General features: G+C 40.6%; 1 long non-coding RNA gene across 2 annotated transcripts; it reads right to left on the bottom strand.

Annotated features, from left to right (window-relative positions):
• Positions 1-217: 217 nt before the first annotated feature.
• LOC141561649 (uncharacterized) lies at positions 218-20,690 on the bottom strand. 2 transcript variants are annotated; one of them, XR_012488102.1, is made up of 3 exons: positions 20,283-20,690; positions 18,715-18,999; positions 218-2,972 (listed from the first exon to the last, which is right to left on the bottom strand). It is a non-coding gene; the product is annotated as an uncharacterized LOC141561649 (long non-coding RNA). The 2 variants fall into 2 exon arrangements; XR_012488101.1 differs by having other exon boundaries at positions 18,715-18,996.
• Positions 20,691-21,954: the final 1,264 nt, after the last annotated feature.

The following is a 21,954-nucleotide window of genomic DNA, read 5'->3' as shown; positions in this document are numbered from 1 at the left end:
TTCTTTGTGGGATCTCTTTCTAAAGGCAATTCATGGGTTCTTTCAATGAATATTATCCTCTCTGTTTCTAGATTACTGGGACAATCTTCTTTGATTGAAAAATTCTGTCCAGGCTTTTTTTTTTTAGTTTGTTTGTCATGATCTTGAGGTAGACCAATTTTTAAATTTTCTCTTCTGGATCTATTGTCTATGTTGACTGTTTTTCTACTTTCTTCCATTTTTTCATTCTTTTTATTTGGTTTAATAGAGTCTTCATGTCTCACAGTTGTTAGCATCAATTTTCCCTGTTCTAGTTTTTAATGTGTTCATTTCTTCAGTTTGCTTTTGTATCTTTTTTTTTCAATCACTTAATTCTACTTTTGAAGATATTTTAAGGAATTGTCTTCCTTTTCCAAGCTATTGATTATTTACATACCTCTCATTTCTTTGCTCATTTTTTCCTTCTACTACTCTTGTCTTTTAAAGTCTCTTATGAGCATTTTCAAGAAGGCTTTTTGGGCTTGAGACCAATTCATATCACTCTCAGATTTCCTGTGTAGACATTTTCTTTTCATTAGTGTTTTGGTCTTCCCTGTCACCCTAGTAGTTTTCTATGGTCAAGGTTCTTTTCCTTCTCTTGCTCAATTTCCTTTTCTTTTTGTATTTTTTTTTTAACTTTTGTGCTCAAACCCTGCTCATGGAGCATAACTTCCTGTGGATCTCTGAGCCTTGGCTTTGAGCAAGGGTTCCCTCTGTTTGGAGGGGTAGCTTTGCCTGCTCTTTTCAGGAAAATCCCTGGTTTCTCAGAATTTGCCTTCTGAGCTGGGACTGGAGACTTCCCCACTGATCTATTCTTCTACTAAAATAGGACTGATGATTTGTTGATCTGTTGTGATTATGACCCTTCCACCAGCTTTCCCAGAGTCTGTCTGAACTGGACTGAACATTCATTTTATTCTAGTGAGAGTAACTTTTCTTGAAGTTTTTCCCATTTAGCTTGAGCTGAAGAGTGGCTTCATTCCATCACACTCTGGACCCTCCCACAGGCACTCCCGTTTCTCGTCTGCCCCCGCCTCCTTAGTGAGACTAACTTTTCTTGAAGTTTTTCCCATTTAGCTTGAGCTGAAGAGTGGCTTCATTCCATCACACTCTGTTCAAAGGCTTAGTTTCATGAGGCTTTTGAGGAAAACTGGGAGAGCCCAAAGAGCTTCCTAGTTTTCACTCTGCCATCTTGATTGTACCCCCAGAAATTTATTTGACAAAATCTTTATAATAGCTCCAATCTCCCACCCAAAATTTATACTCGTCCCTAAACCCTTATGATAGGGAAGGGAGAAAAATTTTATTTCCCTAGATTTCTTACGCCACATAGGGATAGAAAACACTTTGACAAGTACAGTTAAATCCCAAATAGTAAGATCTTTCCTTTGTAATTCAGGTGACTGAAACATAGAAGACAAATCAGAGGCTCACACTGTGCGCACACACATACACACATACACACACATACACATAAAATGTATTTTTAAATATTTGCTTAATTTCCCTCCAAATGGGGCCATTAGGAGAAGAAATAGATGGTAGATCTTAATCAAGCTCCCTTTCTCTGTTCCTCCTTGGGATGGAGGTAAGAAGGGGAGTTCCTGAGCCCAGCCATAGGAGCCATGGTTGACTGGGGGGCATACAAATTATCTTGCAGTCTGCAACCACAAGGCTGCATACTCACTCTCCTCAGTATCAATAGATTCAATTATTGGCACACTCAGATCTCTGGGGAATTGGTACTTTGACCAGAAGACTTTTCCTCTGAGGGGGGTGCCTGCTGAAACAAAACAACAGTATTTAATCATTTTCTTTTTGTCCTTCCCTGTAAATGTTGGTACTTTAGCTACCTTCTAAGACACTAGATAGGTTTTTAGAGCCAGAAATCTTGGACTGTTCCTTTCCCATGGTTCATAGCTTCTTGTACTTTTATATGGAGGACTCACCTGATCTTACCAAGAAGAAATAGAAGCACGATTACAACTTTCCTTTGGAGTCTCCCAACCACAAGGAAAAAGGGAGTGCTTTACAGACAATAACAGCTTAGAATCTTTATCTTTAAGCCCAATTACCCAGACAGCTCACTAGTTCTAGTCAAAAGCTAAGTATTCTTACTGACTTTATTACTTAGTGTCTCCCCCCTCACCACTAGTTTCTTGCTTGCCTGAGTTGTGTGTATAATTTACCTGACTGATTCCAAACTTTTCTCCACTGGCTTATCTCCTGAGCCAAATTAATTCTATTATCTTCAGTATCATATTCCAGAGTCATTTTTGCTTTCTCCAAGTGTTTCTCTTCCAATTGATCTGATTGGAGCAGGAGTTCCCAAATCACAACCAAGGACCACAGTAGAGTGAGCTCTCTGGAGAGCACCAGTCCAAGGATTTGGTAAGGGAGAGATCATTCACAAACAAGAAATATTCCAGAATGGGATCCCAAAGCTGTATAGGTCAGCAACATTTATGCTAAGTAAAATCAGAGACTTTCGAGGTAAAAAACAAAAAGGATAATTATGATCTCATGAGAAAGGATAGCTACCAATGACAGCGGTGTCACTGCAAAATACAGTGTTACTACTGGGCTTATATCCCAATGAGATACTAAAGAAGGGAAAGGGACCTGTGTGTGCCAAAATGTTTGTGGCAGCTCTTTTTGTTGTAGCTACAAACTGGAAGATGAATGAATGTCCATCAATTGGAGAATGGTTGGGTAAATTATGGTATATGAATGTTATGGAATATTATTGTTCTGTAAGAAATGACCAACAGGAGGAATACAGAGAGGCTTGGAGAGACTTACATCAACTGATGCTGAGTGAAATGAGCAGAACCAGAAGATCACTGTACACTTCAATGTTATATGAAGATGTATTCTGATGGAAGTGGATATCTTCGACAAAGAGAAGATCTAATTCAGTTCCAGTTGATCAATAATGGACAGAATCAGCTACACTGGGAAGAGAAGGAACACTGGGAAATCAGTGTAAACTGTTTGCATTTTTGTTTTTCTTCACAGGTTATTTTTACCTTCTGAATCCAATTCTTCCTGTGCAACAAGAGAACTGTACATATATTGTATCTAGGATATACTATAACACATTTAACATGTATGGGACTGCTTACCATCTAGGGGAGGGGGTGGAGGGAGGGAAGGGAAAAGTCAGAACAGAAGTGAGTGCAAGGGATAATGTGGTAAAAAGTTATCTATGCATATGTACTGTCAATAAAAAGTTATAATGAAAGAATAAAAACAGGAAAAAAAATACAAGCTGCAAACACAGGATATATATATATATATATATATATATATATATATATATATATATATATATATATATATATATATATATATATATATACACCCTAGTGTCCCCACCCCTTCTGACCATTTCTCCAGTTGACTGGGGGAGTCCAGGCTTACATTCTAATGTAGAAATCTACCCAGAGATTAAAATCTACCCCGAAACAAATAATACTAGTCAATAACACACTGTATCATATAGTATGTTGTACCATATTAGGTACTTAATATTAATTGTAGTGTAAAGGACAGGGGGAACAGAAGGGAAATGTTAGGAAACAACTGAAACTTTTGGCTGTAACATACAAAAAAAGTTAATTAGGGTATAGTTCCAAACCTCATTTTTAGGAGAGGTCCTCACTCAGTTATCCCATTCAATCTCTTGTCTAATTTATCAATTTATGAAGACTTTTCACACAATTTTTTTTCCCCTGAGGCAATTGGGGTAAGAGACTTGCCCAGGGTCACACCGCTAGGAAGTGTCTGAGGTCAGATTTGAACTCAGGTCCTCCTGACTTCAGGGCTGGTGCTCTATCTACTGCCCCACCTAGTTGTGCCTCACATCATCCTTGATAGTTTTCCTAAACTATCTCATCCACAGTCTCCAATACTTCTAGGAGATGGAAATGATGTTTCTTCCTCTGTCCTCAATGGGGGAACAGCTAGGATACCTTTTATATTTTAAGAAATAAACCTTCTCCTCTAGACTCTGGGGAGATAACACAAACCACCCGAGACTCAACTACATACAAAAGAGATTTTCATCCTTATTCCTAATCAACTAGTGTTCTCTTAAATAGATGTAAGGCCTGTAGGATCTTAAGAAAACTGGCTCTGGAAGTCATCATGACCAGAGTTTAAATTCAGTCTCACACATAGCTGAGTGTCTCTGAAGCAAAGTCATTTAACCCGTTTGCCTCAGTTTAATCAGGATAACAATCCTTACAACAGTAAGGATTACAAAACATGCTATATTGTAAGGGCTATTTAGCACAGTGCAGAGAACAGAGAAGATGTTTCATCTTATTTTCTTCCTCCTTTGTGAACTTGAGACTGCCTCTAGATCCTGATTGCTTAGAGCTTCCAAGCAATTTCCCCTTTCAGTTTATGGATCAAGCTGAACCATAGAGACTTGTGCATCCCCTTGGCATGAAGGGAAATGGAGCAGACTAGCATCAAAGTTCTGATCCTTTTTCTGACAATTGACCTTCTGACAACTGTTGGAGCTTATCTGACCTTTCTCCAAACTGTATTTTAAATTCATAAAAATATTCTCAGTAATCTAAAAATTTATATATATATATATATATATATATATATATATATATATATATATATATATATATATATATTGCATTGCATTTTTTTAATTGTAAGGGATGGGCACAGTTGTTCATTTTATCTGTAGATAAAAAAATGTAGGTAGACTATCCCAATGAGCTATTAAGGCCTTTTTGGGCTTCTAGTCATTTAGTTGGGAGAATAGGGTAGTTATTGTAATAAGTGTTCTTAGTACTTGTTTGTTGACATCCATCTTCCAAAGCTGAATGGGAAGAAGAAATAGGTTTGCATAGTGATGACAATTGGATGTCAGGGAAATTGATGAGGTCCCCAAGTAGGAGAATACAGAGCAAAAAAAAAAATGACAGTCATAAGGGGGGGTCTATTCCTGGATCCATGACATGATTAAAGATCCAATCAAAGAGACTAAACAACAAGCAGGTCAGACAAATCAGTAAAGAATCTAGAGAGAGCAGAATCATGAAAAAAAAAATTGTCCCTTGGTCTTCCCCTAAGTGTTAAATGAGGGATAGCACAGGCAAGAGCAAGTTGAAAAGTGTTCAGCTCAATAGTTTGAATAGTTTAAGAGAGAAGTATACAGGGTCTTAAGGCTGATAGTTCGGTAAGTGAAGAAAAGTAAAGTTCTCTGGGAGCAGAGTTGTAGAGAAAGAAATTAAAACATGCAGAACTAAGTGGATGAAATGTAGACTAAGAGAGAAGAGTTGTGGATGACTGATTCTACAAAGCTGGGTAACTGGAGTAGGAAATTTCAGAAGAGAGGAGAATTTGGGAGACCAAGAACGAATTGTGCTTTAGACACATTGATATTCAGTTGCAAATTGGGCATCTGAGTCAAAGTATGTCCAATAGAGAATATGTAGTGAATGAGATGAGGTGAGATCTTTCAAGACAGTTGTGAAAATCGAGTAAGGCTTCATCTACTTCAGAGTTCGAGTAGGCCTGAAGGACTCTGAAGTTCGAGCAAAGGGCATTGCCTTCCCCTCCTATGACATCTCCCTATTTCATCCAAATATGGGCAACTATGTACTTATTGGTCAAGTTCAATTTCATGGGTAGATCTCGCGTTTAGAATGTAAGACTCTCAGCCAATGAGGATGAGGATCAGTGGTGGGAGGGGGCGTTTTGCGTTAGGGATTAAAGGTGCTGTCCTGCTCACAGGAGGTGCTTCCTCTCTTCGATAGTCTACTCGAAGAGTGGGACGCCCTTCTCGCGAGAATGTACAATAAACTTTTGCTTTTCTCTAGAGCTCTCTCCAGCTTTTTTTATTAAATGGTGTTCCCTCACCATTTCCGTACCACACAGTTTGGGGGCTCGTCCGGGATCCTTTACTCGGTGAGTAAGTGAACTCCTGGGTGCTAGTGGGATGGCGCCCTGCCTTGATTTAGGCAGCCCGCCAGCTTCCAGGGGCTTCTCCTTGCTCCCTGACGTAGAGTGGACCCGAAGTGGAGAAACTCAGAGAAAAGCAACGGAAACTCCACGGTGAAAATCCCAACCAGTTGGTGGAGGACAGATCAGTCAAGTAATTTGCTGCGCAGCAACCCAGAGGTAAGCATCCTGTGAAGCCCCTTGAGTCTAGTTATAGGTTCTGGAGGGGGCTGTAGACGGTAGACAGGAAGAGAGCTAGGCCTTCCTGGGTGACTGAGTTAACCGGCGACGGTTAGCGTGTTTGGGCGTTTAGGAGTCTGTTAAACTCCTTCCAAATTCAATGGGTGTGGCCTAGTCCCAGCCAGCCCTCGCGGAGAGAAATGAGAAAAATATCAGAAAATACCGGTAGATATTCCCTTGGGAGATAAATTAAGTAATTGGAACAAACTGCCAAAATATGAGGAAAAATAAAAAGAAAAAGCGGATAAGGTATTGTTTTGTTGCAGACTGGTGGTGCCAAAAGGATTAAATGGTACCTGAAAGGAAGGACCTGAGAGGATTTAATTCCATTAGCCCTTCCAGGGGCCTTTGGGCGGGGAGGAGAAATATGTCCTTTGAAGCAGGGGTCGTTTCAGCTGACCAGAAATACCTGTTAGTAGATCCCATTTGGGATCAGAAACCCTGTACATGGGGAAGTTTGTGGGATTGAGCCAGTGAAGACGGTGGCTTCCTTCCTCTTCCTCCCACGAGTCCTGACTGCAGCAGGGCCACGTGGGCTGGGGGAAAGAAACCGCTATTTAGTGAAGTTCATTGTTTTAAATCTGATAGCAAAGTAGTTTTATATTATTGGGAATTTAAAGCTGTGTTTGGGATTTTTAGTTAAAACATAGGTTTTTAAAACAAAATGCTGGTAGATTACTTAGGGGAGGTTGTGGTTGTATCTCCCTACTTCGATGGTGTGTTTGCTAGAGGTATTGGGTAATTTGTAACTGAGCTATGCCTTAAGTGTTTGTCAGCTCTGTTGGGCATGTATTAAGTTTTATGAAATTTGGGTCAGTTACTTGCGAACATTGAAGTGTAAAGTTTAAAAATATATACATATATTTACTTAAAGATGGGACAGGAAAGATTGATTTGTAAAAGTAATAAATAGTTTAAATGGAGCTATGATATATTGGGTCGGGAAGCATGGTGGTGTGGGGGAAAGGTGACCACATGGAGAGGTCCCTCCCATTAAGTATAGTGGGTTTTTTTGTTTGTTTGTTTTTAATAACTGCACCTCCTTGCTGATTTAGATATTATTTCTACTGTTTAAAGGAACAGCCTACATTTATATGGTGTTAATAACAATGTTTTATTTTTATTTTTCAAGTCTATAACTGTTCTAGGGAGTTGGAACTGAAGTTTTCTGAAAGCAAATTATTCAATGTTTAAAGGTTTAAACCTTGTTTAAAGGTTATTTTAATCTGATCTGATAATTTGATAGGGTTATTTGCAAAAATTTTAATCCTTTTCAGAATGAAGAGAGTATTGATGTTAACTCTGAAAGATGTGAAAGTTTCTTTTCTGTGGAAACGGGATGGACAACATGAGATTTAGGATTTTTCTTGTATTGAGTATTTTGAAGGCAAAATAATCTGTAATGTTAAACCTAGAACCATCTACTTTATGAAAGAAACTGTATAATCTGTGAACTTCCTAGGATGAATATTTACTGTGATTCTTGAGAACTACATTCACCTGAAGCCTTGATTAATGATAATTGCTGTAGGAGATAAAATCTTTTGGGACTGAAGCTAATATTTACATGGAGTTTTGAATTCAGGTATAACTGTTTGCATAGGTCGTTAAACTCCACCATCTGGAGGTGGGATGGTTAAAATTAGGACAGCTACCTGAAGTAAAACTGCCTTAAATAAATCATGCCCCTGGTTTTTCCTCTTATGTTTGTAATCAGAGACAAGTGGTCAGTGAGATATACAGTGCTAGGACCGCTCCCACTTTGCCTTTCTTTTTGAGACGAAGCTGGCAATCTCTGGAACCCCAATCCTTGACTCCTGACTATAGATCTAAATTCAGATGCGTTTTTCATATTTTGCATGATCATGGTGGGGAAAGAACTTTTGACACTCAATCCCCTATTAAATATGCAGAGAAGATGAAATGAAGGGGTATTCAAGTTAGAACAATATTAAATCTAGAGGGCTGGGAGATGGCTCACAGATTCCAGAGTGTTGAAACATGAGGCAATACTATTAGAAAAGAATGCTCCATAATCCAAGATCATAATTTTAATCCTGCTTCCTTTTTGTCCCCTGGAGAACAGAACTATTGCTGTATAAAACTGTATGACTATTGCTATTTCGGGAAATTTACTAGTCTGTTGTGTATAATCTGATAATTTCTGTAAACAGGGGGGGGAAGGGAAACAGATTTCAACTGGTCAGAAAATTGGGAAAAACTGATGTCTTATTTCAGTTCAGGCCGAATTGGAAACTACTTACTCTTTGCTTACCTCATCATTTTGGTTCCCTGATGAAGGACCTCGAAAACTAGACATAATTTGGGTACTGAATGGAACTCTGGAAAAGGTAAAAGATTTTTTTTTCTTTTTTTTGCAGCGGACATCCAGGCTGCTTCTGGCCTGGATCGTTGTTAGAGCTCTATGCTCCGCACAATTCTTTTAAGAATTGCTGCGATTGACGAAAGGTCTCCTTTTGTCTCCCTCTCTTGTCTCTACAGATAAGGGAGAGGCTGCAAAAAGTTGAAAAAGCTCTTTACCTGTCCACTAGATGCGGGGTTTGGAGAAGGCTGCAGAGACAAAAGGCCTTTACAGGGGACTCTAGCTGAAAGTTTGCTAGACTATGATTGGCTAGCTTATGTTTTAATTTTGAATTATTGTCCTGACTCAGTCCTGCCTCAGTTTCCCTGCCTCTTAGTTTTGCAAACCTCCCCCCCTGCTGCCTCTTTATCAGAATACTTGATAAGACCTTATGTTTCAGAATAGCAGAATGTCTCTCCCATTACAAGTTAATGGGAATCTCTTATCAAAACTTCTTGAATTCTCTTGTGTGGAATTAGACATTCTGTATATGATTGTATTTGCATTGGGTGTTTTTAAAAACAAACTGATTTGTATGAATAATGTTCACTTATGAAAGATCTACTTGGATATAAACTCATTGGGACAAATTCCTTATTGTTATCAACACAAGGTTATGATAAATATTTGTTTAGAATTTATGTATGGTTCTTCTAGGATGGTAAATGGGGAAAGAAATGGGTTTGTTAGAACTTCCACTGTTACCAAGGGCAGTCTATCTGCCCATTAGTTGGCTCAAACTTGTGAATTGTTGTGAATTGTATGCTTTAAATCAAGCGTTGAAATTATTGCGTGACCAAGATGGGAATGTATATACTGATTCTAAATATGCCTGGGGTGTGGTGCATGTATTTGGGAGGATTTGGGAGGAAAGAGGATTTGTAAACAGTAAAGGTAAAGAACTGGTTCATCATACACTAGTCAGAGAGATACTAGAAAACATTCTGACTCCTAGGAATATAGCAGTAATACATGTAAAGGGACATCAGATGGGAAATTCTTTTGAGGTAAGGGGAAATAGATTAGGAGACCGGGAGGCCAAGGGAGCCGGAGATCAGGAAATCTCTCATATAATGGTTTTGATACCTGTACTTCCCCCTAGTCTACCCTCTCCTAGTTTTACTCAGGAGGAAAAAGAGAAAGCCTCAACTCTCGGAGCAGTTGAGAACTCGGAAGGACGATGGCTCTTACCTGACGGCAGAGAGGTACTGACCAAAGCAAGTATGAGGCAAGTCCTTCAGCAATTGCACCAGGGCAGTCATTGGGATGTCCAAAACCTGTGTGATGCTATACTGACAAGGTATGTTTCCCCCGGCCTATATACTATGGCTCGACAACTGGTGGACGGTTGTCTTGTTTGTGGAAGGACTAACAGGGCTGCCCAACGCCAGCTTCCAAAAGGGGGACCACCTCCTGGAATCAAGACCATTCCAAAGCATCCAGGTGGACTTTACTGAGCTGCCGCCAGTGGGTCGCCTTAAGTTCTTGCTGCTCATAGTGGATCATCTGACCTCATGGGTGGAGGCATTCCCGTCAGGCCGAGCAACTGCCTCGACAGTAAGTAAGGTCTTATTAGAACAAATTATTCCCAGATATGGAATGGTGGAGAGGATAGACTCGGATCAGGGAACACATTTTTCTGCCCAGGTATTGCAGAATCTGATTAGGGCCTTAGAAATCACTTGGGATCTCCATACCCCTTGGCATCCTCCCTCTTCTGGGAAAGTATAAAGGATGAACCAAGAAATAAAACGGCAGCTGACTAAGTTATCTTTAGAGACCCAACTACCTTGGACGAAATGCCTTCCGCTCTGGTTAGAATCAGGACCAAGCTGCGTAGAGATATTGGGCTTTCACCTTATGAATTAGTGTATGGTCATCCTTTCCAGGCTTATCCTAAGGGAGACTGGGACCCTATTTTAGAAACTAAGGATTTGTTTGTTAAGAGATATGTTAAATCATTGCTGGAACATTTGCAAGGACTTCAACCAAAAGGGCTAATAGCTCAGACTCCTCCTCTAGGTTTCCCTGTTCATAGAATTCAGGTTGGTGATTGGGTGCTGATCCGTTCCTGGAAGGACGAGAAGCTGACTGCGTGCTGGGACGGACCCTACCAAGTGATACTGACTTCAGATACTGCGATTCGCACCCAGGAACGAGGCTGGACACACCACACCAGGACAAAAGGACCTGTGGCGCCACCTTTATCAGAGTGGACAGTTAAGACAGGGGAGACCTCCAATTACATAAGAGGAGGGGACCTCCACTGAATGGGAACACTGATTCTGAATCCAGTGCATTGTAACTGCAAACCAATATTAGGGATTCAGTTGTATGATGATTTGGGAAGGGGGAAACGGAGTTTAGATAACTCCATCACTTGGACTGAAGATGCAAATGGTTGGGGTGAGGCCTGGCCTCCAGAAAGAATAGTCAAAGAGGATGGGCCAGCGACTTGGGCTCAAGATGGAAGTTGGGGATATAGAACTCCAATATACATGTTGAACAGGATAATTAGGCTTCAGGCAGTTGTAGAGGTTATCACCAATCAGACAGCTGAGGCACTACATCTTTTGGCTGATGAAGCTACTCAAACCAGAGAGGCTGTTTTACAACATAGACTTGTGCTGAATTATTTGTTGGCTGAGGGAGAGTTTGTGCTAAACTAAATTTATCCACATGCTGTATAAAGATTGATAACAATGGTAATCTAGTGAAGGAAATCACTAAGAACATTAGGAAACTTGCTCATGTTCTGTACAGACTTGGACCTCACTGTTCAATACTTCTTGATGGTCCTGGTTTGGAAAGCTGGTGGAAGCAGCTCCTTTGGTTGGGCCTTCTAGCCCTTAGTGGTGTTATATTATTCCCTATCTACATCCCTTGTTTGATCAGATTAGTAACCAGAATTGTCCAAAACTCATCATCTGGAATGATCAGGTTGGAAGAGAAAGCTGAAGGGTCTGTTAAATAGATGCTGTTAAAAGGGTAAGGGTGGAGCCGGTGGCCCAAGGCCAACAGAAACCAGAAGGAAGTGAGGAATTCATAGGGAATGTGAAATTATGTTACAAAAATTTGAAGAGATCTCAGTGTACAAAATAAGAGGAGGCACTGAACGAGAGGAGGTGAGATCTTTCAAGACAGTTGTGAAAATCGAGTAAGGCTTCATCTACTTCAGAGTTCGAGTAGGCCTGAAGGAAGGACTCTGAAGGGCATTGCCTTCCCCTCCTATGACATCTCCCTATTTCATCCAAATATGGGCAACTATGTACTTATTGGTCAAGTTCAATTTCATGGGTAGATCTCGCGTTTAGAATGTAAGACTCTCAGCCAATGAGGATGAGGGTCAGTGGTGGGAGGGGGCGTTTTGCGTTAGGGATTAAAGGTGCTGTCCTGCCCACAGGAGGCGCTTCCTCTCTTCCATTGTCTACTCGAAGAGTGGGACGCCCTTCTCGTGAGAATGTACAATAAACTTTGCTTTTCTCTAGAGCTCTCTCCAGCTTTTTTTATTAAATGGTGTTCCCTCACCATTTCCGTACCACACAGTAGGATTTGGGGATTAGAGCTCAAGAGAGAGATTAAGGCAGGATCAATACACCTAGGAGTGGTTTGTCTAGGGATGAAAACTGGATGTAAGAGAAATTGATGAAGTCCTCAAGTAGGAGCACACAGAGAAAAAAAAAGACCAGTGACAGAGACATGAGTGAGTCAGTCCCTGGGTTCATGATATAAATTAAGATCCAGCCAAAGAAACTAAGCAGTAAGCAGTAAAGAACTTAGAGAGCAGAATCATGGAAATTCTTAATGAAAAGACAGTCACTACCAAAAATGTTGTCAAAGAGATCCTGAAGTTTTCAGGATTAAAAAGACAGAAGTCTGTAAAGGGCTGAAACTCTGAATAGGTGCACTAGAATCAGACAACCAAGCACTTAAGGCTAATTACCTATTGGACAATACCTCTTATTACTCTGAGCAGATCTCTGTCCCTGGTCTGCTACTGTCTTTTCCACCCACACTCAACATACTGCCTAACTCAAGACTTCCCCTTTGCTCTGTGTTCTCTTCTTCATCCACAGACTTTGTTCCATTGTCCAGAAAAAGCCTCTACCAGCAAGTTAAGTTGGTGCTATTCGTAAGATTCCTACTGGATTTAGCCATGATAGGGAAAAGATCCCTCAATACCACTGAGCAGGTGCCCCACCTCAACTGCCAGGCTGAATTTGTGGCCCACTCACGGCTCCAACACCTGGTCTTGCCTGTGCAGTCCATAACGCTGGATGTGGCCAGAGTCTTGGCTGACCCATTACCTCCCGTTCAATGCCAGGACAATCAGGAAGCCACCCCAGCCTTCTCAAACAAATACTTTCTTGGTCCTAAGCACATTCCTGACATTGTCCTCAGGCACTCCACCCAAAAGCCCCAGGTAGAAATGGCTGACCTCCAGATTCCCTTTAAGAATTTGTGTTAGATGGTTGGATGAATATTTAGAAGGCTCATTTGCTCTGCCTTACAGACTGAGGAAGAACTCCTAATGGAAAGCCAGGTTCCACCCAACCTTGGTCCCTGGGTCCCTTGCTCATTTGATTCAGAATGCAAAAAATATTGAACATCCTTCTTAAATATAAAAAATTGAATTTTCAAACGAACTTTTCTTTGTGACTTTAAAATCATGTGTCTCATTTTTATGTAGAGAGGAATATGGGAGAAAATTCTGGATTTTTCCTTTTTAAATAGATTTTAATTGGGATTTTCTTTTTTAGATTGCTTCCAGTGCTAGCAGGGACAATCATTACTCTAAAGATGACCTTGAAATATTAGACTGCTTACAGCTTCCCACCCTAAAGTTCAGGAAATCTCCACACCAAAGTGTCAGGTAGCTGTTTAAGAAATATTTAGCCTGACCCCTCATCAGTCTGGAGGTTTTAAGACTCAATTCCTGACTTCTCCAGTTGCTGCAGGGCAACTTTTGGGCAACACAGCCTTGAAGCAACAGAGCCTCAGGGATGGTCTAGACCTCAGGTTGTATAAGGCCCACAAAATCATTTGCTAAGGCATGCATAGACTTAGGTTAGTTCCTAACTAGTTCAATTCTCTCAGGCTGGCCCTTTCAGCCCACAGTTTAGTCACTTGTTTGACCTTTTCTCATGCATTTGAGAATATAATAAGAGAGCACTCTAGGGGGAAAAAAGCATCCCATTCCATGGGATGGAAGCCCATGGAATAATGAGCTGACAGGGCCCATAGGATGTTCTGAAATCAGACTATTGAATTGCTTTCAAATTGTGTTATTTGGACAGTTCCACCCTGCCTTCAGAAAATTCCACTTAAAACCATAGCCAGGAATTGAACTTTATCTTTATGGAGAGTCATCCTTTTTACTTGCACTTTGATGTAATGCTTCATCCTCCATTTTTTCTGTTGTCATTTGAGAGAGTTTCAGTTGCTCCTTTCCATTACTTTTAATGAGGAGGAGAGAGATAAAGTGAGATGGAGAAAGGAGGATATGGGGAAAGGAATCTGAAGGAATTAATCACTTTAATCAATTGTGTCTGAGGCTAGCTCTACTATAAAAAACATACTACACATTGAAAAGTAATGGCTAGACTGTGCGAAATTACTTATTAGGAGCTTCTTGGGCTACTACTTAGTTGGGAGGATAAGTAGTTATTGTAATAAAATTGGTACTTATTTGTTGATATGCTTTTCCCTAAGGAAATCCAACTTTAGAATGGGGAGAAGAAATAGCTTATTTCCCAAGACTGAGAATCAAATAAACATTTAGTGATACTAGTCTGTCTATTGTTGAACCCTGGATAATAAACTATCAGTAGTACCTTCCTTCCTTGCAATTAGGACTGGGAAAATTGAGTTTAGAAAAAATCCCAGAAAAGCCTTGAAACTAAGACACCCTTTACATAATATTGTGTCTTAAATGTCCTGGTGCCTTATCTCTATCCTTGCTAAGATGATGTCTCCTCCTTTTGAGTATTGCTCTGTACCTTGCTGTCTCCTGTCCTCAACTTCTTATCTTGACCCCCTATCTTGTCAGGATTATTATGATCCTTTCCTGGAATTATGGCTTGTACATCCTCTCCCAGTGTTCTTGCCCCTTTATCTGCCTTTGTTTCCCCTTTAAGATTCTATGTCCAGGATATGTATTCTGTTTACAAATTATGTATTCTGTTTGCAAACCCTAGTTACAAACCTATGTAAGCTCTCTCTGCCTCGGTTTATCTATACCGAGTGCTTTGGACTTTAATCCCATTCAATCAGCTAGCTTAAACTCTCGACATTAAAATTAAAAACCTAATTTTCTCTGGTATTATATATTAGTCACTGCACAAAATGATGAAGATAAAAATATTCATTTTAATAGAACAACACATATGTAAACTAGAATACGCCAGACACATAGAGTATATACAAAGTAACACCAGCAGGCATAATCCTAATAGAAAAATCAGAATAGTTTAGGAGAGATATATACAGGTCCTGAAGTTGATAACTATGAAAGTGAAGAAAAGAAAACCTCTGGGGGAGGAGTGTTGCAGAGAAAGAAATTAAAACGTGTAACTAAATGATGAAATGTAGGCTAAGTAAAAGGGAAGAGTTATGATGGATGACTGGGCTTGCAACCTAGGAAATGAATAGAGAATTTCAGAAGAAGGGAGAGTTTTGAAAACAAAGAATGTTTTGGACATGCTGAGATTCATTTGAAAATTGGGCATCTGGGTCAAAATGTCTAAAAGATATCATGTGGGAAGGGGAATAGAGCTCAAGAGAGATTGAGGCAGGGTCAAAATACCTGGGATGGTTTGCATAGAAACGAAAACTGGATGGAAAGGAAATTGGTGAAGTCTTCAAATAGGAGCACATAGAGCACAAAAATGACCAGTGACAGAGACATAAGGGACCACCTGCAACCATGATATGAATAAAGATCTGGCCAAAGAATTAAATGATAAGGAGGTCACACAAGTCAGTAAAGAACCTAGAGAAAGCAGAATCATGAAAACTTTTAAATAAGAGGGGGGAAAAGGCAGTCACTTCCAAAAACGTTGCCAAAGAGAGATCCTGAATGTTTCAGGATTAAAAAGATAAAGAGATCTTTTAGTTTCCAACTTTAGAGGTTATTAGTTATTTTTCATTTCAATTAGTAAAACTCACTTGAATAAGGAAGGAAGAAGTCAGAGGGCAGAGTTTAGGAGAAAGAACAAGTGGAAGCATTTATTGTCTACTGTGGGTAAAGCTCTGGACTAAGCACTGGGGGGATATAAAGAAAGGCCCAAGCCAGGCCTTGGCCTGGAGGAGATCCCAGGCTAAGGGATTCCATGGAAACAATTTATAAAAACAAGTGATTTACGAGAAAAAACTTGAATGAGCAAGTTTTCCCTTTTGCTTCTTCATACTGTAAGTGTAAAATGAGGCACAAGCCAGAGCAAGTTGAAAATGGTCCAGCTCTACTCCAAAGGCCAGGTATCACTCTGAGTTGATCTCTGCTCCCTGTTCTACTGCTGTCTTTCCCACCCACATCTTATATTTCCTGATTCCTTCTCCTTTGCTCACATATTCCCTTCTTTACCCACAGACTTGGAGCTGTTGCCTCAAAAAATGGCCAAGTCAGTGCTTTTCACAGATTCCCCCTCACCGGATTTCATCATGACAGGAAAATAACATCCTATTCAGCACTAAGCAGGTGCTCCACCTCAACTACCAGGCTGAATTTATTTCCTGGTCACTGTCTCAAAGGAAGGAGCTTGTGCCTTCCTCTTGGCACCAGCACCTGGCCTTACCTGCGCAGCCCTTAATGTGACCAGTCTTGGCTGAGCCATTACCTTCCCTTCAACCCCAGAATGAGCAGGAAGCCACCTCAGTCTTCTCAACCGAATTACTTTCTGGGTCCTGAGCACTTTCCTGAGCTTGTCCCCAGGCACTCTACCTAAAGGCTCCAGACAGAAATGGCTGACCATCAGGCTTCTTTTAAGGATTTCTTTAAGGTGGTGAGGAGAAAATTTAGAAGCAACATTCACCCTATATAACAGAGTGAGTACTTCCCTTTACAAAAGTAAAGCTAGGTTTTATCTAGCTTTCATCTCTTGGTCCCTAGTTCATTTGATCCAAAAAATGGGAAAGATAGACTATCTTTTTAGATACAATATTAAAAATAAAAAATAAAAAATTGAATTGAATTTTCAAAGGAAAATTTTTGTGTTTGAGATTTCAAAAACATTTGTCTCATTTTATATATTCTTTTAAATTATATGTAAAGAAAGAAAAATATAGGAGAAAAGTCTTCAATTATTTTTTTCTTTTTAAAATAGATTTTGAGATTTTCTTTTAAAATCAACTAGATTGATTCCACAGCTCCTAGGGGCACCATTTTCCCTGAGGAATATTAAGACTTCTAACAGAGTTGTCAAACTGCCCACCCTTGTCTTCCTGAAATGTCCACATCATGTGTCTGGCAGCTTGACCAAACATTTATTCTGGGTCTTCATCACTCAGCAGATTTTAGGTTTAATCCCAGACCTCTCTAACTGGACAATACAGCCTTGGGACGAATATATAAGACCTCTAAAGTCATCTTAGAAGGCAAATTCAAGCTGAGCTGAAAGTTAAGTATGTGGGGGACACCAAATCTTCCCAAAATAAAATCAGAAATTCTTAAGGTAAAAAGCAGACAGGGTTACTACAATATTAGGAGCCCCAATGTCAGCAGTAGAATTGTAGGAGGGCAAAGCACAAGCTGCAAAACACAGAATTATATAGACCCTAACAGGGAAACCCCAGCCCCTTCTGACCTTTTCTCCAAGTGGCTGGAAGTTCAGGCTGATATAGTATCTACCCAGGGATAAAAAATACTAGCCAATGACACACTCCTTACCATAATGTTAACTGGGGCAAAAAATGGCAGAACTTAACAAAAGGGAAATTGAAATTTCTCTAAGATAAGGGGACACCTGGGCTTTTGGTTATTATAGCACAGGTAGCTGTTCAAAGCTTCTACCAATTATTAGGGTATAAGTTGAGGCCACATTCTGATGATAAGATGAGGCTGCACTCAGTTTATTTCTTATTTCTGCTAACTCTTCTTTATTTTGATCTTTAATTTGTCTTGCTATTATTTAACTTCTCCCATCCATGGACTTCTCCCTTACCTTCTCCCTCCACACTTTCCTTGCCTTTTTCTCATTCCCATTAGTCTCCACTCCTCATCCCACTCTGATTAAACACCCTTCTGAATCCCACCTTGTTCTAGGCCATCCTTTCAACCCCTTTACATTTTTCCCATTAATCTAACACTTTGTCCCACTACCCTTATTCTATACACCCTTTCATATCCAAGGGAGTGATGCAGAAGTGCTGGGTGAGTGTACTGAAATAATTTTGGAACAAGTACTGCACAATTCTCTCCTTACTGGTCCATAGTCACAGGTACAGTGAGTGCCCAAGCCCTCAGTTTAGCAAGTACAGGTGGCTGAGGTGCAACTAAGGTAGACGTGAGATGGTTACAGCCACTTCCTCTACCAGTGTTTGTGGAGACCCCACATCTGGGTTGTAATAAAGCCACCACAGGTTCCACTGACAGTTTCTGTGCATGTGACAGACATGCTGAGATGCGTGAATGAGAGACTTTCTGGTAGGAAAACAAGAAGTACTTAGTGTCAAGTTGGTAGCAAGGGGGTGGCTAGTACAAATGGGGAAACATCCAGGGTAGACACAGTGACCTACAGAAATGTGGCCTTTGCCACTAGTCCATAAGGTCACAGATGTCAACTGCCTTGAGAATGCCCACAGCACACATCACAATCCTGAGGCTTCTGCTGCCTATGGAGTTTCCTAACCTAACCAAGGAGTTATTACCCCCCCACCTCTCCCTCCCTGCCCTGCCCGGGGTGGGAGGGAGGGGGAAATCCCCAAAAGTGAGACAAAGGGACCTGGAGAAAAGGCACTCAGAGTAGGGCCCTTGTTCTTGGGATGAATGGTTCAAAGGGCACTGAAAAGGTTCATGAGGTTTGAAAGGAAACAGTTAACTTGGAGAAGAGAGTGGAAAGTAACAAAGAGAAATGCAAAGGGGTAAAATAAGGGAAGACAGGGACAAGTTCCCCTTCTTCACACAATACCTTTCCAGTGCTCCAGGGGAACAGCAGTTTCAGGTCTTCTCTGGGTTCTCATGAGGAGTCAGGAAGGTCTGGAGAAGCAGAGGTAACAGGAGTAGCATGTCGGATTCTAGCAATGTGAGTCCAGCTGGGAAGGCCTCTGAAGTTAACAGCAGGAGGATGATTAAAATGACCTCATGTGGTCCTTTCCATTTGGTGCCCAGCAGGTCAGGACTTTGGGCCATCCATGATTTCAAGTTTCCTAGGTCGCCCCCATTTATGGGGATGAAGTCTGGGGATGAACACCTGCTGGTTTGGGGAGATGTTCACATTCAGAAAGGGCCTTCTGGGCTCTGCCAAGCTGTGGGACAAACTGGGTGACCAGATGCTGCTCTGAATCTACAGAATGTCAGAGGGGAAGTATGGCTGCCCTTGTAAAAGGTCAAAAGGGGCTGAGCTCAGTGTTCTCCCCAAGTGCAGTGCAGACTTTCAGTAGTCTTTATCAGGAGGCTTTTTACCCCCTCTTCCCATGTCTGCAGATACAGCTTAGGGAGGATTCCCTGGAGGGGAGGATGCATTTTCTGCCCCTTTCCCCTAGACTGAGGATGCCAGACAGAGATAATCTAAGGTGGCTCAGCCACAGTTTGGGTTATCTGTGAGGGGAAGGCTGCACTACTGTCACTATGGAAAGAGTTGGGGTCCACAGTAAGGTAAAATCTCTTTTTGTGATTTCTCTGCTACCTCCTGGGCTTGTTCAGTCATGCAAAGGCAGGCTTCCATCCAATTGGAACAGGTTCCAACAAAAACCAAAAGTAGTTTAAAGCCCTGCAACGGGACCTATGAGAAAAGTCTCCCTGCCAGGAGAGGTAAGCTTCCTCTGAGCAGGTCTTCAAAGAGAGGGATGTGGGGAGGGCTGGTTAACAGCCCCATCAGGATTTACTTGGGCACATATTGACCAGGCTTGACTAATCTGCTGGCTTGTCCAGAGAAAAGAGGCTTGACACAGGGAATGGAAGCTGTCTTTCCCCAGTGTGGGCCAAAGAAAATTTCCCACTGGCTTGCCTCTGGGATTATCAGCTGGCCACAGGGAGTTGGAACCAGCCAGAGGGGGAAAGACTAAACCCCTTTCTTTAGCATGGGCCTATTTCTGGCAACTACAAAAAGATGAATAAGATTCGGGGTGTCTGGGGAGCAGGGCTGTCATGGTTAAGGGCCGTTGTGAACCTGGAGTATCTGATTCTGCAAGCTTGTTACCCTCTGACCTGGAATGAATCTCCCTTCTGATGTCCCTTACCAAACATTACAGAAAACTCTCTGGGTTCAGGGACAGCCTGCAATCAAAATAGAATTTCCCCTGTCTACATCATGGGGGAAGTGTTGTCCGTCAGAAAGCCCCTCTCTTTCTAGAGAGCCCCATGAGCATGTCAATTGTGAAAGGCACATATGGAGTCAATACAGAAGTTCCTCCTAAATCCTTTCCCAAATTTTAAAGCTTTGATGAGGGCAATGAGTTTGACCTTCTGAGCAGAGGTCCCCAGGGGAAGTAATTTAGCCTCCAAAGTACTCTTGAAGGTCACCATGGAGTCACCTACCTTTCTGTCCCCATCTTCAAAAAAACTGGACCCATCCATAAACCATTCACCATCAATGTTCTGGGGAGGAACATCTCTCAAATCAGGTCCATTAGAGTAGATTGAATCTAAAGTATCCTCCCAATTATGAATACTATCACTGGACTGTGTAACAAGTGTGACACACCCAGAATTAAATTGGGAATGTCTAGTAGAAGGGCCTGATACTTGGTTTAGCCTTCTGCTAGCCAGCAATAGAGGGCCTTTAGCTTCTAGAATGCTCTGAACACAGTGGGAGCTGTTTAAAACGGTTTTTAACTGTTAGTAAAAACTGTTTTTAACAGTTGTTCAAAACTCCCAAAGCTTTCTCCTACAGCTGAGTCTGGGAAATTCATGGCTCTATGGCTAACTTCTGCGACTCCTTCTGAATGTCTAGGGCAGCCTAACTAATAACATTCATGTTGAGGACAGTGACCCCTTCAGGAGAAATGGGGTCCAGGTTGGGTTTTTTTCAGTTTTTGTTTTTGTTTTTGTTTTTGTTTTACTTCCAAATTTAAAAAAAAAAAAATAGGAACAGAAAAAAGAAATAGAAAATTAAAAATATTGCCCCATCTCAGCAGAAAATTAGGATTCAAAATATGAAACAATAAATTTTTTACTTTTAAAGAAAGCATATACAATAATAGAATTGTATTCATAATGGCCCCTTTCTTCTTAGCTTCCTTTTAGGATTTTTATTTTCTTCAATGTACTTTTGACTTTTATCTTTTTTCCCCCTTTTCTCCCTATCACATCTCCCATGCATACTTCAGTTCAGCAAAGATATATTTATTTACACATATCTGGAAATGCCCACATAGACAAACACAGCATGTATACATAAAATATCCATATATATCTAGCTCTATACATACATACATGCAAACATATACACATATATGTCTTTACATAGACATACAGACATAAATACCCATAACATCTAAAACAATTTTGATATGGCTGAGGAATAATGGAGATTTTTTCTCTTGATTGAATCTTTTGTAAGCATGACATTGTCTGAGATTTATTATTATGCATAATTTTTTATTCATAAATTCATCTCTTGATCTTGCTGTTGTATTGGTATATATGTCTTATTTACTTCTGTATGGGGCAGTGATAGCTCCTATTCAAACTGAAATTAGAGATTCACAAGGTAGAAAAGCAAAAAGGAATTATTATGATCTCACTAGAAAGGCCCCAACAGAAAAGGTGTCATTAGTATAGAAATGCAAAGCACAAGCTACAAAACACAGGATTATATAGACCCTAACGAACAAAAACAACAGAACTGGCAATGATAAGAAAGACAGGCTATCTCGGGCTTACTTCGTGCTCCAAGACTTATTAGCTGTTATGAGCAGAGGAGTCATTAAAACTTTCTGGGGGCAGTTTTCTTCTGAGTGCAATGAGGACATCAGAGCTTATACTCAGAGAGTCTTGCAAGTTATGATAATTAAATATGAATTCCAAAGATGGAACCAGAAGGGATCTCAGAGCTTATCTAGTCCATTCCCCACTCCCAAATTTCTACATGTTACATGACCCAAAGTCACACAAGTAGTATCTGAACTCAAGTTCCCTGATTACACAGCTAAGATTCCTTACACTATATCACGGCTAGTCAAAAGTACTATAAACAGTATTAAATCCA

Source organism: Sminthopsis crassicaudata, chromosome 3, assembly GCF_048593235.1.
Source record: "Sminthopsis crassicaudata isolate SCR6 chromosome 3, ASM4859323v1, whole genome shotgun sequence".
Classification (NCBI taxonomy): Eukaryota; Metazoa; Chordata; class Mammalia; order Dasyuromorphia; family Dasyuridae; genus Sminthopsis; species Sminthopsis crassicaudata.
Note: the sequence above shows the minus strand (reverse complement) of the source record. Positions and strands in the feature narration are given on the sequence as shown.